Source organism: Diabrotica virgifera, chromosome 1 (genome assembly GCF_917563875.1).
Source record: "Diabrotica virgifera virgifera chromosome 1, PGI_DIABVI_V3a".
Lineage (NCBI taxonomy): Eukaryota > Metazoa > Arthropoda > Insecta > Coleoptera > Chrysomelidae > Diabrotica > Diabrotica virgifera.
The window spans coordinates 89,349,175-89,366,433 of NC_065443.1; the positions used below are offsets into that span (position 1 = coordinate 89,349,175).

The 17,259-nt window shown below is 34.9% G+C and overlaps 1 protein-coding gene and 1 long non-coding RNA gene across 2 annotated transcripts in view; both read left to right on the forward strand.

Moving 5' to 3' along the window:
• LOC114325891 (sodium channel protein Nach-like) overlaps nucleotides 1–17,259 on the forward strand; it is a 69,465-nt gene that overhangs the window by 37,078 nt on the left and 15,128 nt on the right. The window lies entirely within an intron of this gene.
• Nucleotides 994–2,615, forward strand: LOC126879238 (uncharacterized). The gene is made up of 2 exons (XR_007696011.1): nucleotides 994–1,196; nucleotides 1,630–2,615. It is a non-coding gene; the product is annotated as an uncharacterized LOC126879238 (long non-coding RNA).

Genomic DNA, 17,259 nt, shown 5'->3' on the forward strand with positions numbered 1-17,259 from the left:
ACCGCGATAGCACTATTTCTAGGTCCACCCGTTGTCAAGGAGGCTCTGCAGAAGACAAATTTTCACCAAAACGTCCGTAGTTTTTCGGTATAAAATAAACTATTTATAACGCAGTATGGTTAGAACGCCCTCTAACGGGGAATAAGTGAAATGAATGTCGACTCGATTCAAGTTCTCTGTTTAACCCAGGTATGACAACACCAAAAGGCACCGTTAGGAAAATATTCCAATTTACGGTTCAGAGGACCCGTATGAATCGAGTCTTTGTACTATGATACAGAGTATGGCATAAGTAAAATAGAAAATCTACGGTTTCGTTTTGATTTAAATTTGTCTCCTGCCATACCCCGATAGTACTATTTCTAGGTCTACCCGTTGTCAAGGAGGCTCTGCAGAAGACAAATTTTCACCAAAACGTCCGTAGTTTTTCGGTATAAAATAAACTATTTATACCGCAGTATGGTTAGAACGCCCTCTAACGGGGAATAAGTGAAATGAATGTCGACTCGATTCAAGTTCTCTGTTTAACCCAGACATGACAATAGCAAAAGGCACCATTAGGAAAATATTCCAATTTACGGTTCAGAGAACCCGTATGAATCGAGTCGTTGTACTCAAATACAGAGTATGGCATTAGTAAAATAGAAAATCTACGGTTTCGTTTTTATTCAAATTTGTCTCCTGCCATACCGCGATAGCACTATTTCTAGGTCTACCCGTTGTCAAGGAGCCTCTGCAGAAGACAAATTTTCACCAAAACGTCCGTAGCTCTGCGGTACCTGGGTTAAACAGAGAACTTGAATCGAGTCGACATTAATTTCACTTATTCCCCGTTAGAGGGCGTTTGTAACGGTTAGCCGTTACCCTTCTGGAATTTGATTTCGAGCCGCCTATGGCACATAGTGGAACTGTCAGAGAGGGGACGAGCCGGCTTGGAACGCAGCGGGCGAAATCTGATACGGCAGTTGGGTCTGATAACTCATTGATAGAACACACAGCCTATTTTTGTTTTGGGAGTGGTCGGTCTGCGGTTACCAAGAAAAGGGATATAACATCGAATATTACAGATAAAACCAAAAAGAAAACTAAAGCACCAACTACATAAATAATCCAGAAATCCCTGTAGTTTTTACAATAAAAGTTAAGTGGACATCAATTAACCAACCATGTGGTCACGGCTTGTGTTCTAAGCGCAGGTATGTAAGAATTCATGATTTCTCGTCATAAAACCATATGTCATCGTTATTTATCTCGTTAGTTATTTTTCATATGATTCATTTTGGGTTAGGAAATAACAGAAATTCATAAGTTAGAGTATAATATAATTTATTCATTTTGCTAGATAGGTAATACCGCTATTCATTTTGCTAGAACAAGCTTTTTTAGTGTCGAACTAAAGTTTTTATCAATCAACAGGTTTTTTGTGAACCTTTTTAGCTGTCAACCGGGTATACCAGTCTTTATAACGCGCAGATACGACGAACATTTAAGTTGGCAGTAGCTGTCACCACATTTGACTTGACATAACCATAATGTTTGTTTGTTTTACTTTTCGGTGAGATGGATGTTTTGTGGTTATAACAGTATCCTGGGGGAGACTAGAGTTTCTTAAATGTAAATTTATTTTAGATCGACCATCCCATATTTTGGAGGACCACCATTTTTTTGCCGGGTCACTCCTAAATTTTGCCAAAATTGTCAGAACCGGAAACCATTACCTTATCCAGAGCCATCAACATTGAAAGTGAAGCATTTTGCTTTGTTCCTCACAGCTCTCCATCGTCGTTGGAATTTTGTTGTGCCTAAAGGGAGGAACCAACCCTAAGGACCTGTGTTTGTGAGCCAAGTTGTGAAAAGGGAACAACCAAAAGATAAGCTTGTGTTTTCTTATATAATTTTAACACCTTAATTATATTTTCACAGTGTACACTAAATTTATATGCATATAAATGAGGTTAACCAGATAGTTTTTGTAATTCTTAAGGGGAGCTTGTTTTCTGTTATAACGTAGGTTTTCAAAGATATATAGTTAATATAGGTAATGGTCAATAATAAATAAATAATTTCTTTTAACATTAAACAGTAAAAGTAATAAAGGTATAATAAAAGTGGTTTTTAAAGAGAGGGTAATAAATTGACAATAAAGTGGTTTTTTTTCAAGATAGGGTAATAAAGTTATAATAAAAGGGTTATCAAAGAGATGATTAATTAAATTGAGATAGGTTTTTTTATAATAGTTAGCTAGAAAGTTGCAGACCCAACTCAGTTATAAAAATATAGTGTGATATAAATCGCCCAGCATCTATGCACCAGTATAGTACTGACACATAGATCTGGCACGTTGTTAACTGGACACTTGTTAGTCCTATAAGATTGTTATACCTTGCTAACCTTAGAGTTAAGACTTTGCTATTCCCATGGACTTTGTTTAGATATATTTCGACTAATACCTTTTACCTCGCACAGTAGTGGTGGTTCTTTCTTTTGGCGTAACCGTTTGGGTTCTAAATTTTCTCAACCACCACCACTACTGTTTATCTCATTAGTACTTATGTATAATTGATACATTGTTAAATGTGAAATAATCTTTATTAATAATATATTTGTTGTTACTATTTTGATTTTTTTTTAATTCCAGTCTTTATTACCAGTATATAATATAGCAAGATAGGGAAAATATTAGTATAAATAAGATTATTTGTTTTCTCTACACACGAAGCCGCTAAAAGTCTCGAGAATCTCCAACACCCCCAAAAAGTTGCCTTCTTCATCGACTGTCAAGCCGCAATCCTCGCCCTGTCGACAAATCGATATACCGACTGTGCCCAAACAATATCTTGCCGCGTCCAACTATCGAACTTGCTGGAAAAAGGGTGGCTGATTACTTTACAATGGATCCCCAGTCATGTCGGTGTTGAAGGGAATGAAGCGGCGGATGAACTTGCAAAAGAAGGCACTACTCTTCCACAGCCCCCTAGCTTCCAATCGTACACATCAGCAAAGTCCACCATTAAAAGAGGAATCAAAGCGAAGATAAAAGACCAGCAAATACAAGCCGGTGCTGGAAAATCTTGGGCCCACCTAATAGAGTCACCAATCCCTCACAACTTGCCGAGACCCATCAGTGTAGCCGCGTTCAGAACAACTACGGGGCATGACTACCTGGCCTCCCATCTACATCGCATCGGCGTCCGTGAAAATGACAACTGTCCACTATGTAATCAGCCCCAGATGGATGCTGCTCACCTCCCAGAGTGCCCAGCCCTGATAACAGACCCACCCGAGGAGGATGAAGATCGCCTACGAGAAACGGCTCGTCTATACTGGTCAGCGCGCCGCCAAATGGCTAACATGCCAAGGGTGGGCGTTGGCTAGTAAGTAGTAAGTAAGTGTTTTCTCTTTGGTGTTTTTAAGTCATTGTATCAAGTGTCATCTAGTTAGTTTATTCCCTGTTGTTATTTATTTCAAAAATCTCAACTATTGTTGAGTTGGCGCCCTTTTCTTCTTCTCTCCTTATCGTTTTTTTTATATCATTCGATTTCAAGTGCTACTATCTAGTCGTATTAAGTTTTCATATTAAAAGGTCTCATTTTCTTCCTTGTTTATCTCGTTTCCGTATCTAATATCTCTATTTTTATATCTCCAAGCCAATCTCCAGTGTAATAAAGCTAGCCCGTAGAGTTCGTGTCTCTCCGTCAGTTTTAAATCGGTTCCTCTGAGCTCAGCCGTTCTTTAGTAGCATCTTACAGCCACTTCTTCCAGTTTTACCCTATTTCATCCGTTTTCTTCTTCAAAATCCAAATATCCAGAGTATTGGGTTACACGTTCTAACCATACTGAGGTATAAATAGTTTATTTTATACCCAAGAACTACGGACGTTTTGGTAAAAATTTGTCTTCTGCAGAGGCTCCTTGACAACGGGTAGACCTAGAAATAGTACCATCGGGGGATGGCAGGAGTCAAATTTGAATCAAAACGAAACCGTAGATTTTCTATTTCACTAATGCCATACTCTGTATTAGAGTAAAAAGACTCGATTCATACGGGTTCTCTGAACCGTAAATTGTAATATTTTCCTAACGGTGTCTTTTGGTATTGTCATACCTGGGTTAAACAGAGAACTTGAATCGAGTCGACATTCATTTCACTTATTTCCCGTTACTGCGTTCTAACCATACTGCGGTATAAATAGTTTAATTTATACCCAAGAACTACGGACGTTTTGGTGAAAATTTGTCTTCTGCAGAGGCTCCTTGACAACGGGTAGACCTAAAAATAGTACCATCGGGGGATGGCAGGAGACAAATTTGAATCAAAACGAAACCGTAGATTTTCTATTTCACTAATGCCATACTCTGTATTAGAGTAAAAAGACTCGATTCATACGGGTTGTCTGGACCGTAAATTGGGATATTGTCCTAACGGTGCCTTTTGGTATTGTCATATCTGGGTTAAACATAGAACTTGAATCGAGTCGACATTCATTTCAAAAACCTTATGTACTTAACCTTCTATAGGACAGGACTTTGACACTTATATTACAGATAGTTATCTTAATTTCGCACTCTTAAAGACAAAGAGAAACAATGTAGCCGGTAGTTGCTGTGGTAAACATATATGTTTTTTATTTGGCAACAGCGCTTTCCTGAAAAACTTGACGGTAGCAAAAAAACTAATATATATGAGGAGAAATTTGTTGAAGTTGTTTGCCGTCAAGTTTGTACCGGTGGGTTATGATGTCATAAAATCTTTGACGTGCATTTCTAATTGTTTGACTTTCAGTTTACAAAGTTACTAATGTGTCTAATTTTCCAGTTTCCAGTCCAGAAAGTTTCCTTCCGAAATCGAGAAGGAGGCATTTAATGTATTCATGATGAATAGTGCTGAGCGCGTATTTTTGAAAAGGGCGTATTTAATTTAATCAAATAATATCTTGGTCGGTTTAACTAGTCTCAGGCTAGTTCTTTTTCCTGTTAATGTACCTGGAGTATACGGGAATTTGGCAGTTTAGATGGAATAGTAAATTAGTTAAAAAATCCCATTACGGTCATTGGTCAATTTACTGGGGTTTCTCCTGGTAGACGGACTTTTTCTTCCAGTGTGCGGACTTCTTTCTCCTGGTAGATATACTGGACTTTTTTTCCCATGTACGTAAATATTTTCTACTGAACATTTCCTGGGTTTATTTGGAGTTTATTTTTTGTTTTGCTTCCTCTTGCTAGTTTTCTGGATTCACGGTCAGGTTTCGAAATCCATATTGGCTTTCCTGTTGGCTTCCTGAAAAGGAATAGGAGAAGAGCATATCGACGGGAAGGAAAAATGCTCCTGTTAATAGATTTAGATAAGTTTAGTTATATTCGGATGGCAAGTTCATGTAAATAATTTTTACTTTGCTCTGTTTTGGTCTAGTCGTACCATTGTTAATTGATATAGCCGGTTCGCTAAACTCAGACACAACTGGCTAGTGATTTTAGTAGGTAATTTTTTGTTTTTGTGCAATTTTGCCAAAATTGTAAAAATTACTAACTATTGAGTAATTATTAACTATTTAGTAATTATTTTTTTACCCATTTTACTAAATTGGCAAAATTACTTACTAACATCACTAGCCAGTTGTGTCTGAGTTTAGCGAACCAACTATAATAGATATTGTATTGCATACCATTGTACAATATTGTATTAATTTGTAATTGGTTATCACTATACAGTGAGCACGTAATGGTTGGAATAAATTCATTTTTCATGAATGGGTAATTTTGGAACTAAATCCCGAAGTCGCCTTCGTCTTGACCTATTAGTCTAAGAGCTAGTGAACCCTCCGACTAACAGTCTTCCTGTAAGGCTAGAAATTTGTATAGTGATAATTCATAGCACACCAAGGCTAAAATCCATGACCTGGCAGGCATCAGCCCTGCACGACCTTCACATGTATCTACCAGGTGAATCGAAAAGTGCATATTTTAGGGGGTAAAATAAACTTTCTCATGTAAAGTTTAAATTTAAGTATATATTTGAGTAAGTCATTTAGAAGAAATATGTACAATGACAGGAGATTCTGAACAGCATAAGACCTTGCCAGGCGAGGGGAAAAATTAGGGTTTTTCCTAAAATTATTTTTTTTGCATCGAACAAATTTTTTTTAGGTTTTTTGAATCAATCCAAACAAAAATGGTCTTCAGTAACTTTTCTCTTAGGTTAATAGTTGTTGACATATAAGCGATTAAAAATTTTAACATTGCCAAATCGGCAATTTTTAACCCTGAATCGGACATTTAACTGAGAATGTCAATGTTGCCAAGGTAGGTAGATATTTTTTAAACATCGACTGATGAAATCCCAAAGAGTTTTTTGCCATGCAATATCAAAAATATCAAAAACCCCTTTGTTTTTTAATTGCTAATCAAGCGGGCGCGACACTGTAGTATAAGTGAGGACGTTTGAGTTTGCATAAATTCATTATCTCGAGAATGGGAAAATTTAAAGAGAAACCCTCAGACAGGTCGATTTTTATTCTTAAATTATGACTTTTTGGCATATATATAATACTAGTGACGTCATGCATCTGGTCGTGATGACGTAATCGATGATTTTTTTAAATGAGAGTAGGAGTTGTGTGATAGCTCATTTGAAAGGTTATTTAATTCTCTATTCAGTAATATAAACACTAACATAATTATTTATACAGGGTGTAAATTTTTGCACACTCTGTATAAATAATTATGTTAACGTTTATATTACTGAATAGAAACTTAAATAACCTTTCAAATGAGCTACCACACAACCACTAGGTACTCTCATTTTAAAAATTATCGATTACGTGATCACGCAGAAATGGATAACGTCACTAGTATTATATACATGCCAAAAAGTCCTAATTTAAAAATAAAAATCGACCTGTCTGAGGGTTTCTCTTCAAATTTTCCTATTCTCGAGATAATGAATTTATGCAAACTCAAACGTCCTCACTTATACTACAGTGTCGCGCCCGCTTGATTAGCAATTAAAAAACAAAGGGGGTTTTCCATGTTGTATTGCAGAAAACTGTTCGGGATTTCATCAGTCGATGTTTAAAGAATATCTACCTACCTTGGCAACATTGAAATTTTCAGCTAAATGTCCGATTCAGGGTTAAAAATGGCCGATTTCTCAATTTCTAAATGTGTAGTCGCTTAATATGTCAAAAACTATTAACCTAAGAGAAAAGTAACTAAAGACCTTTTCTGTTTGGAATGATTCAGAAAATCTAAAAAATTTTGTTCGATGCAAAAAAAATAATTTTAGGAAGAAACCCTAATCTTTCCCCTCGCCTGGCAAGGTCTTATGCTCTTCAGAATCACCTGTCATTGTACATATTTCTTCTAAATGACTTACTCAAGTACATACTTAAATTTAAACTTTACAGGAGAAAGTTTATTTTACCCCCTAAACCAGGGGTGGCCAACCTTTTTAAGTCGAGTGCCAATATGAGAACAAAAAAAAATTTGGCGTGCCACTAAAATTTTTCGACATACTAATATGGATACTATATATTAATAATATACGGTACAATATGTATTTCTTATGTAAATTCCACATTCTTCCGTTTAGTCAAGATAGTGGAGGTTTAAAAAATAACGTAATAAGTAAAACATAACAACAAACTTACTTTATTGTTAATAAAAATAAAATAAAAACGTTAAACAAAAAAACTTAAATATTTTCTTATTATCTAAAATTCAAATTATTAAACAGTTACTTATTTAATGTGGTATTTGAACTTGTATTTTTTAATTAATTCATCTATATTGGGATTAATTTCGGAACTAGCCAACAGAATTAGATTTTTTAAATGCATGTCAGTTAATCGTGACCGATATTTTGATTTTATTATGTTCATAATAGAGAACATTTGCTCACAAACGTACGTTGAACCAAATCTACAACAATATCTCAGAGCTAACTCGTGTAAATTAGGAAAATTGTTTGCTGGTACAAATTTCCAAAATTCAATATAATGGGGATCAGTAACAGTTGAAATAATTTCCCTATATTTGGTTTTTAGTATAGTGTGGTTCTGTAAATCAATAATTTCGATCTGTATTTCAGCTGAGTAACAATTGATATCTTGCAGAGAAATAGAAAAAGGATTTATGAAAAGGTCAACATTCATTTTGTCTTTTTGAAAATCTTCAAACCGGGTATTGAATTAACCTAGCAAAATAGATATAAGGTTTTTAAATCTGTCATAATTTGGAGTTCTACTGACCTTGTTGGCTAATTCCTGCATTAATGTGAAATGTGTCAATCTCTGTTCTCCAAAATCGTTACAAAAAAGCATAAGTTTCTTCACAAAAGAAGATATATGACCAACTAGAGTAGGAAAAATACAATTTTTTCCCTGTAATCTTAAATTTAATAGATTTAAATGTCTCATAATATCAGTGAGAAAAGCTAAATCCCAAAGCCAATCTTTATCATTAAGTAACGAGCACTCACTGGGTAGTTCATTGTTTTCTTGCAAATATTTTAAGACGCACTCCTTCAAGTTCCAAAACCTTTCGAGTGCATTTCCTTTGGAGAGCCAGCGCACACTGCAATGGAGAAGTAACTCTCCATCTTGCTCCGTTTCTTCCGCGAACAGTTCTCGAAATTCTCGTCGATTCAATGCCCGAGCTCGTATTTTGTTAATGCAGCGTGTTACAGGGTCAATAACAGATGACATGTTTAGGTCCTTGGCACAAAGAGCTTCCTGGTGAATACTACAATGGTACTTAAAAACTTTTCTTCCCAAATAGTTTTCCAGTAATGTAACAAACCCCTTTAGTCTACCAACCATGCAAGGAGCTCCATCTGTACAAACACTATCTAATTTTGACCATTCAACTTTGTTGACTTCGATTACGTTTTTAAGCTGTTGAAAAATGTCCTCTCCTGTTGTTGTGACTAGTTGGCGCAAATCCAGAAGCTCTTCGGCATTTTCAAAATTATCATTGGTATAACGGACAAAAATGCTTAACTGCGCATTTTCTGTGTTGTCACAACTTTCATCCAACGCTAAAGAAAAGAATTTGCAGGATTGTAATCCACTTATAATTTGGGAAACAACATCCTGGCCCATATCATCTATACGGCGCATGACTGTATTTCGGGATAATGCAATATTATCGACCATATTTTTGATCTTTACATCTCCCACATTTTTAGCAAATATTGCCAGACTATTTTTAATTATCTCCTCTCCATCAGAGTAGGCTTTTTTCTTCCGGGCTAACAGCAGAGAAAGTTCATATGATGTTTTAACCATAGTTTCCATTTCATCACTTCTCTTCTGAAACAGTGACTGTTGGCTGGCTAGGGTTTTCTTTTTTTTTCAATAAAGTCGGCTCGCAAATGTGAACCAATAGGATATTTGTTGCTGAAGTCCTTATGCAGTTGTTTATAATGTCGTTCCAGGTTAAATTTTTTCGGAACTGCTACAGACAATCCACATATCAAACAAACAGGCTTTGAAGTATTACGATTAGTAAATAAAAATTGTTCTTCCCAAGCAGGTTGAAAATCGCGAATTGCAATATCATCTTCGTATTTTCGTTTTGAAGTCGAAGGCTTACTCGTGGACATATCGAACAAATACTTTTAAAATTTTAAAGAAACAATGCGCGATGACAAAATGTGCACATACAACGGGGCAGTTTAAAATAAACTAAGCAAGGGTAACGCAGTCCTATTGCACATTACGACAGCTAGGATCACGTGCAGCAATCGCAGCAATATCGCTCGCCAGAGGATGCAATGATGCCGCATCTATCGTAACTTCCGTAAACCTACCAAGTTTCTTCTTATTATTTTTTGTTTTTCAAGTTTTAATTTTTTTGAAAGTTTTTTAATCCAAAACGCTACGCGTGCCACTGATAGGACTCAATCGTGCCACAGAGTGGCACGCGTGCCGCGGGTTGGCCATCCCTGCCCTAAACTATGCACTTTTAGATTCACCTGGTAGATTCACGTGCAGGGCTAATACCTGCCAGGTCATGATTTTTAGCCTTGGTGTGCTGACTAGCTCTTAGGCTATACACTGTGTAAGCCTTCTGTGTTTGAAATACCTTGAACCCAAGATATTCTGAGCATTCTACGATATGATCACATCTCGAAGGCTTCTAATTTGTTCATCGTGTTAACCTTCATGGTCCACGTTTCAAATCCATATAGTAATACAGGATACACATAACATTATAGGAACTTGATTCTTAGTTGTAAATTCAGCTGAGAGTTGCTCAGAATAGATAGTTTCATAAAAGCTCCTCTTGCAATTTCTATACGAGTTTTAATATTACTGTATATATACAGTTATACAGTGATGAGCGCACTAATAACCGGCAAAATAACGCTAAAGATGGAAAACATATTAAGTTGTTAGATAAAAAGAGATGAACCTAGGAGAGGTGTACAATTTAGCGATAGTAACTTATTAATTGATATTATATTGATTGTTTCCCATTTTTAGACGTATCGGACCGAGAAATGTCACTGTCACGGTGACAGGTTTAGTTGACATACTTCTCTGATACGTCTAAAGGTGGGAAACAATCAATATAATGTCAATTTATATGTTACTATCGCTAGATTTAACAGCTCTACTAGTTTTATTCCTTTTTAACTCACAATTTAATATGTTTTGCATGTTTTGCGCTATTTTGCCGGTTATTAGCTTGCTCATCACTGTATATAATACTCTGAAAATAATACTGTATAACAAATAACTTTATATGGTAAAATAATCTTATACAGGTTGTTTAAGAGGCTACATCATCGCGTCATTAATATTTTTTTATTTTTTCGAAAGTTCTGCGAACTTTCAACAGTGCAGCGACAGTGCGTCGTCAGTACGACAGTGATAGTGACACTATACCATCTATACTATCAAAAACGAAGGTACACTATTCGCAATATAAGTCACAATGACGGCCTCCTGTGGATTTCAGCTGAACTAGCTTCGAAGGTTTTTTTCAATGTCAAACGCTGCTGACCGCACATGCATTTAAAACAAGTAGGCCATATTCATTATTTATTTTTACATATTTTTTTAAAAATATTATATATTTATACAACATCGACGCCATATATTTCATTAAGGTGAAGATTCCATGTTAATCATTTTATATTGCCCAATAATTAATTTAAAACATACAAAAATAAATAATGAATGTTACCTACTTGTTTCAAATGCATGTGCGCTCGGCGTTTTACATTGAAAACACCCTCAAAGCTAGTTCATCCGAAATCTACGAGAGGTCGTCGTTGTATGGAAGTTGTCGTGTTTTGCAACTAACCGACTCTCATCAAGACTGAGCAGTTCGGATCAGACAGGAATTTAGGGATGCAAAATGTAGAAGATTTTTTTTTAAAGCGCACAACTTTCCATTTTGTCTTTTTGGAACAAACCTTCCCACGACTAAGGACGTGGAGAAAGGACCGGAAGCAAATACAAGGATTTAAAGCTGCGAAAAACCCGCCGAGTAGGTAAGGGTTAGAAAAGGAAGAATATGTGAAGTAAATACGAGTTTAATGAAGAAATATGAAGAAGAAGCAATATGCTTAATAGTACACTATGAAGAAAGTACTAAGTATAAAGAAAATGAAAATATGTATTAGTAAAGTACCATACAAGAAGAAGAGGAAGAAAAAGGAGAAATTTTTTAATTGAATATGTAAAAGGTCAGAAAATCAAATAATTATTTTAAAAGTGAAAGAAGTATAATTAAAAAGTAAGTTCAAATGTAGGAGTTAAAGTTATAATTTTATTTTAAATCGGGAAAAGGTAAAATATACATTAAAATTTCTGACTGTAGAATTTCGCGAGATATAAGGAAGTAATAAGTAAGAATAGACGATGTTTGATGACAATTTTTTATACATATTTATATATATTATATCTGTATTTTGTATTTGTATATATTTGTATAAATCTTTTAAAGTAATCAGTTGGTGGAGCTATCTACAATAATTTTCTTTCTTGCATGTAGTCAGAAAATTTCCCGAAGGGGATAGATGTAAAGGTTTATCAACATCCAAAATTAGGATCAAGACATATTCATTTAATTCTTAAATGTAATAGAAACAAAACCAAAACATACACATTTGTTTACATTTTAGTAGGTCACCTAGATTTGTTAGAAGCACCAGTCGACAATAATGCATAGTCAACTAATTCATATTTTCGTAAGTCATGGTCAAAGATGAGTCGGCAATATAAACAAACTACATGTTACAAGTTTGTTTATATATACATGAAGGCATCGTGATTCATTCTAATTCATTCGTTTCATTAAATGGCATTCTTAATTCAGATGCACTCGCAGATGGTTTTACCGTGAGCACATCAACTATTTACTGTGGTCTTTATAGTTGGTAATAAACAAGTAGTTATAAATATTGTTTACTTCATCAACTTCTATTGGTAGGGGGTAACTACCCCCAACTACCCTAAGATGTTTCTCGAGGGTGCATACCCGCATAGGCTTAACATTACGATTTGTGATAACAATAATTATTATACTCATAGGCGCGCTAAATGTTGCCAAGTCAGTCAACTTTGATTTCTTGTTATAGATAATCGATTTTTAGTAATTTCAATGTGACACAAAATGTAGGCATGGGATAAAAAATTTATTTGAAGAAAGTGTATTTTTTTTCTTCTTAATGGCGGTACAGACCCGTTTTTTAATAATTTATTTAATTATAGAGTAATTTCCACATACTAACATATTTTTCAAATTGGGCTCTGTACCGCCATTTTTTACTATAACGAATATGTGTGCCAATTATCCCGACAAAATATTCAAAATTAATAGTCTAAGAGCTAGTGAACCCTCCGACTAACGGTCTTCCTGTAAGGCTAGAAATTTTTCTAGTGATAATTCATAGCACACCAAGGCTAAAAACCATGACCTGGCAGGCCTCAGCGGTGCACGTGTATCTACCAGGTGAATGGAAAAGTGCAAATTTAGGGGGTAAAATAAACTTTCTCCTGTAAGGTTTAAATTTAAGTATGTGTTTGAGTAAGTCATTTAGAAGAAATGTGTACAATGACAGGCGATTCTGAAGAGCATAAGACCTTGCCAGGCGAGGGGAAAGATTAGGGGTTGTTCCTAAAATTATTCTTTTTGCATCGAACAAATTTTTTTTAGGTTTTTTCAATCATTCCAAACAGAAAACGTCCTTAGTGATTTTTCTCTTAAGTTAAAAGTTTTTGTTATATAAGCGATTTTGAAAATTGCGAAATCGGCCATTTTTAACCTTAAATCGGACATTTATCTAAAAATTTCAATGTTGCCAAGGTACGTAGATATTCTTTAAACATTGATTTATGAAATCCCGAAGAGTATTTTACAATAAAATATCGAAAACCCCTCTATTTTTTTAATTGCTAATCAAGCGGGTGCGACACTGTAGTGTAAGTGAGGACGTTTGAGTTGGCATAAATTCATTATCTCGAGAATGGGCAAATTTCAAGAGAAATCCTCAGACAGGTCGATTTTTATTTTTGAATTAGGACTTTTTGGCATATATATAATACTAGTGACGTCATCCATCTGGGCGTGATGACGTAATCGATGATTTTTTTAAATAAGAGTAGGGGTTGTGTGATAGCTCATTTCAAAGGTTATTTAATTCTCTATTCAGTAATATAAACATTAATATAAGTATTTATACAGGGTGTACAAAAAAATGTTTTATTCTATTTGTCAAATTTAATCAAAGTTAATTTATTAAAAAAAAATTTTTTGTACACCCTGTATAAATAATTATGTTATTGTTTATATTAGTGAATAGAAAATTCAATAACTATTCAAATGAGCTATCACACAACCCCTACTCTCCTTTAAAAAAAATCATCGATTACGTCATCACGCTCAGATGGATGACGTCACTAGTATTATATATATGCCAAAAAGTCTTAATTTAAAAATAAAAATCGACCTGTCTGAGGATTTCTCTTGAAATTTGTCCATTCTCGAGATAATGAATTTATGCAAACTCAAACGTCCTCATACCACAGTGTCGCACCCGTTTGATAAGCAATTAAAAAAACAAAGGGGTTTTCGATATTTTATTGCAAAAAACTCTTCGGGATTTCATTAATCCATGTTTGAAGAATATCTACGTATCTTGGCAACATTGAAATTTTTAGATAAATGTCCGATTTAGGGTAAAAAATGTCCGATTTCGCAATTTTCAAAATTTTCAATCGCTTATATAACAAAAACTATTATCTTAAGAGAAAAATCACTAAAAACGTTTTCTGTTTGGAATGATTCAAAAAACCTAAAAAAAATTTGTTCGATGCAAAAAGAATAATTTTAGGAAAAACCCCTAATCTTTCTCCTCGCCTGGCAAGGTCTTATGCTCGTCAGAATCGCCTGTCATTGTACACATTTCTTCTAAATGACTTACTCAAACACATACTTAAATTTAAACCTTACAGGAGAAAGTTTATTTTACCCCCTAAATTTGCACTTTTCGATTCACCTGGTAGATACACGTGCACCACTGAGGCCTGCCAGGTCATGGATTTTAGCCTTGGTGTGCTATGAATTATCACTAGAAAAATTTCTAGCCTTACAGGACGACCGTTAGTCGGAGGGTTCACTAGCTCTTAGACTATAAAGCTGAAATCTTGGAACGCGTTTTCCGTGCGCTGATGTTGCCTCTTAATTTATATTTTTATTATGAGCAACTTACGCCGTTGAAAACTTTTAGTAAAGTATTTGTAAAAGGGGTAGATTTTTTCGTTCAGGATTGATTTATTATTTTTTGTTTTGTCAGGATTTACCGATTCCGTGATTTTTTACATTTACTATTTTTTTTTTGTTTAAACGAAGAGTCAATGCATGTTTTATAAGGCTCGTTTTATTTGTTGTCTGTTCCGAAAATGAAACATTCTTAACCGACGGGTGGTCCGTTGGAACGGATTGGCGTCCATTCTGATTTTGGTCAAAAGGACTCCGACCCATTCCGTTGCCTGACAATGTTCAGCTAGCAGTGGCGGCTCGTGACCTCAGTATGCGGGTAGGCTACACATATACTTCGGGTAGGCGACAAAAAATATCCTACAGTTTGTAATACATTTTGAGCCGTCTTTCAATACTAAATGTAATCTATGAGCGCAACAATGTGTAAAAATTGCTTTTGGAGCATCTACTTTAATTTTTGATTGTAATCCGTTTAAAGAGCCAGCCATTACACTTGCACCATCGTAAAATTGAGCAATTAATTTATTTTTGTAATCATATGGCTCAAGCACGTTTGAAATTAAACTATATAGAGCGTCTGCAGATCTATTATCGCTAACATCAAAAAACCCTAAAAATCTTTCTGTCACCTGACCTACCTTGTTAACAAAACGGATTGTTAAAGTACACTGTAAGTTTTCGGTTATATCAGTAGTATCGTCAGCTAGTATAGAAAAAATTGACTTTCATTAATTTCTGTTGAAATTTCATTTTTTACGTAATCGGCAAGACAATCTATTAAATCATTTTGTATTGTTTTTGACAAACCCGTGAACACCCCTTCTATTTTTTAACATGATCCTGGATTTCCTGATCGCGTTTAACTACTAAATTAAAAATTTCTTTAAAATTACCCATGTTTGAAGAATTATGGCTCTCATCACGACCGCGAAATGTAAGTTCTTGTTTTGCTAAAAGAATTGTAACATCAATTTCTTCAACTTCTTCAATCTTTTTCAACTTCTTCATTATATATCTTATTAGATAGAGAAATATGTCCAGCGAAAGCACTGTCAGTAGTTTGTTTATTTTTTTTAACCGTTTTAAATCTAAGCAATTGTTTAAATGTTCTTTCGAAGATTCATGTTTTTTACACTAGCTGATAAATTTTTCAAATCTGAATATCCCTGACTCACCCAAACATTTTGCTTCAAATTTGAGAGCAACAGACAAGGCCAACAGAAAAGTGAATTTTTAAAATAACTTCCGCTTAGCCATTTGATTTTCATACCATATTGTTTTAAACGATCTCGAAAATGGTTGATTGTCTTTTGTCTTATCTGTGGATAAAATTGTTAAATTTTGTAAAGGCCGGCCCATTGAAATAATTACTAATCTTTCTTGATTTTGGCGCCTTGAAAAAGGCATCTCGATCAAACTGCATATTACATTGTTTAAAATATTCATATTCGATGACTAAAGTTTTTCCACCAATAAAACTAACACACCTACGTTTCAACAACGTCAAATATTACTTATTTTATTTATGTATCAAATAATAATTTACTATTCGAATAAATTGATAAGTTAACAATTAACCTCGCTTTAAATTTTTAATTATCTATATAATCTAATAACAAATTATTCAGTTTTCATAAACAAATTTAAATTGTCCTACCTAGTTTTATTCAATACTTAACCTACTAATAACAGCCAAAATCAAAAAACAATTATTTTAAAACAGTTTCACAAGACACAAGAGAAGCAACTGATAAAATTTTGTAGGTCCGGCTATAAGACTCTGTGCCTATCCGCCCGTTCAAAATCGTAGAATACGGTCGCTACTAGCAGACCTGCAGCAGGCCTGCTCGCGTATACAGAGAGAGATCGCACGTCAATTCAGTGTTGGCGTCGTTCTATTTCAGGCTACGTTCCCGAGTGCCTGACCAAGGAGAATATAGAATCTATACAGTACTACTGATACTACAAGGAGCGTACAATAATTATAACTACGGAGAAAATTTTTTGGATATTTTTAAAAATAATTTGGATAATTTTTGCTATTTTATTGTAGATATTGTGTCAAAATTTATAAATTACAATTTTGAAATAAGTAATTTATATTAATAATTTATATTATTGTACTACATTTGAAGAGGGTAGGCGGCGCCTACCTTGCCTACCCCGACGGGCCGCCCCTGTCAGCTAGCCGGACATACTCCTGTATCTAACCTTATTCTTGCTAGCTGCTTGAAGGGTGGGGGTAAAAAGAGAAGACACATTTTCATATAATTCTGACCATGCATTTAACATCCTAAGACTTGCTGGTTAGATATAGTATAATGATTAGAAAAAAAAAAGACTAAGTTTGCAATCCGGGACTAAAGTGCAATCCGGGACTGTACGCCGGGGTTTGTTTTGGTTGGATCAGAAAGGGCAGCATATGTGCCTCCTGATAAGAGACCGGTAAGTTTCGAAACCGGTAGAGGTGCTTGCTGCAATCTCTGATTGGACTAGAATATGGTGCGGCTGTATTTTCGTTTTGCA